This window comes from Siphateles boraxobius, unplaced genomic scaffold (assembly GCF_051911475.1).
Source record: "Siphateles boraxobius isolate OS27281-9 unplaced genomic scaffold, OSU_SipBor_1 2, whole genome shotgun sequence".
NCBI classification, from domain to species: domain Eukaryota; kingdom Metazoa; phylum Chordata; class Actinopteri; order Cypriniformes; family Leuciscidae; genus Siphateles; species Siphateles boraxobius.
The window spans coordinates 6,940,834-6,943,468 of NW_027508810.1; the positions used below are offsets into that span (position 1 = coordinate 6,940,834).

The 2,635-nt window shown below is 35.8% G+C and overlaps 1 long non-coding RNA gene across 1 annotated transcript; it reads left to right on the forward strand.

Moving 5' to 3' along the window:
- The first annotated feature begins 1,181 nt into the window (after window positions 1-1,181).
- On the forward strand, window positions 1,182-2,174 carry LOC143744331 (uncharacterized). The gene is made up of 4 exons (XR_013205833.1): window positions 1,182-1,270; window positions 1,459-1,648; window positions 1,850-1,957; window positions 2,055-2,174. It is a non-coding gene; the product is annotated as an uncharacterized LOC143744331 (long non-coding RNA).
- Window positions 2,175-2,635: the final 461 nt, after the last annotated feature.

Here is a 2,635-nt window from a genome sequence, read left to right on the forward strand (position 1 = left end):
TATGGTTTAAAGCGGCACTATGCAGGATTTCTGTTTTTGTCAAACAGCGATCCCTAGAGTCGCTGTAGAGTACTTGTATGTAACGTTACTGTCGTAAACACCACTCACGCAGAGCGTATCTGCACTCACGGCCTCTGCACTTCATAATAATAAAGTAGCCTACCGCGTTAGGTTTACCTGAGCCTAAATGCCAGATGACACCAATAAAGTGTATCATGTAGGCTACGTCGCATTATTTCGCAGGGCTCTCAAGTTTTGAAGACAGGCAAGAGTGACATCCAGCCGACAGATACATTTTTGTCATTGGTTTTTTTTTTTAAATCTTACCCAGATACAATAGTGCTATTTTCTGATTGGCTATTGTGTAGCTCGACGAACAACACCAGAGGAGACGCGCTTGATTCCTGCCGGTTCTACAGTGAGAGCGGCGCGGCCAGAGTTTTGTAGAGTTTAATACATGTTAAATATATTACAAATAGTTTTTCAGCGTGAGAAATACAATGTGTGGCGGGAGGGCGTGACAAAAGACCGAAATGAGTGACTGTCACGCTCAATGCGTGACACTTGAGAGCCCTGATTTCGTAACAATGTCCGTTATGATGTTGTTAGACATGATTATTACAATTTATCATAATAGTTTGCAAATTGCGCTCTTTTACACTTTTTACAACATGTAGGCTTATTTATGTCCTGATAATTATGTGAGATATTGACAAAGTTGCAAGGGTGGTTTGCGGCTCACAGGCACCAGGGGGGTGCGAGACGACCACCATTCAACACGAAATCAGTAATATAAACATTACAATGACTCCAAAGCTGTTTGGTTAAGGTAAAAAAGTTACTTCTGCTTCCAATTGTCATCCGTCCACTCTCCATCATCAAACTTGGTTTGGTATTCAACACCTGTTTATCAGTCTCCGCTGGATAACTGCTGGCCGCTCTATTTTTTTATTTTTTGGGCTCAAAGTGGCGTGCTGAAGGATTGTGGGTTGTGTAGTTTTTCTTTAAATGAACCACAGAAATTAAGCTTATTTTTTTAACGAATCTGAAATAAAAATGACTGGTGGCTTCTATACAATAACATATCAGCGTTTAACAATTTGAAAGTGAATAATACGTTTGTCTTGCTTTTGATTTAAAATTGTATTGCTAAAAATCTCTCGGGATTTTTACTTCCGGACCGCTAATTCCTGATGAAAAGCCCGCTCTGCTCCCACACAAATTAACAGATGCAACTGCGAACATTATGAACAATCCAGTGACACATCATGTAAGTTTTGATTACAGCTTTTAATTATGTAAAACTAAGAATTGTAATAAAAATGTTAGATAAATGCATATGTTTCTTTCTTCAGCACTAACATGAAATGTATAAAGCACAACACTATAATTGTTTTTCTGATATATTTATTCAATATTTTTTTAAATTTAATAAATAATTGCTTATGTATTTATAAGGTGACATGGCTCCATCATTAAATCATAAATTGCTGTCAATGATTGAAGGACGTCAAACAAAGAGGAAGAAATTGAAGTTGATTAAATGGCTCAAGAAAAAAAAATTGCTTAAAGCAAAAATTAAGTGCAATTTATGCCAACATACAATGAAGCTGACTCATAAACTCAACAAAGCAGACAACTATGTTTGGTAAGTATTATTGGTATTATTATTAATATAAAATAATTGTATGACCAGAGCTTGCTTGCTTAAATTATCTTTTTAATAATTCATAATGTTATTGTCCAGACATAGCTGGACAATTTTAAATGTCTGTTATGGTTTTAGGAAAATTTAAACAAATATGACACAGGGTATTACTCACTAGAATCTTTTATAACATGTTTAAAGGTCCTGTACATGAAACAGACAGAAGGAAAGATTCAAGTCAGTGAGGTATGGATCACTTTTTGCCAAGTCAAAGTGTAATTTATTCTCCTGGATGAAGTTCATATATCGGTATGTTTAAAACATAATAATTCAAGTTTTAGTCTAATTTTGAAAGTAGTTGAACAGAAATATGAACACTAAAGTTTTGTCACTTTTGTTAACAAAGGTTTGCTCAAGGCCTTCAGTTGAGACAAATCGACATGATTGAAGATGGCATTGCTGGAAGCTCATGTACACTCAGCAGCATGGCCAAAAAAGTTTGAGCTATTTGTAAAGAATCCATGAAGTTGTATGCCAGAAGGAAGGGTCAAATGATAGGACAACCCAGGGAGTTTTTTTGTGATTGATGAGAGCAACTTCCGTCACAAACGAAAGGTAATTTAAATATTCCCATAAAATGTATGCCATTTATATTAGATTAATAACCTTAGTTATGTTTGTGAAGTTGCGTTTTACATTATGTACTTTGTACATTTGGCAAAATTTGCAATTTTGCTAAACAAAAAACAAAGAGTGTTAAGTTCAAATTGTGTTAGATTGATTGTTAGGCTGATGAGTGTTAGAATGTATAGAAGGATTGCATTGTTTTGAATGATGTATGCCTTGTTTCCACCGAGCGGTACAGTACAGTAGGCTAAGATTAGTCATGGTAAACCCTGATCCGGCTTGCATTTCCACTGTCAACAGTAGGCCGACCCTTACTTGATTGGCGCGGTGTGCCTGAAAGAAACGAACAATATAATTATT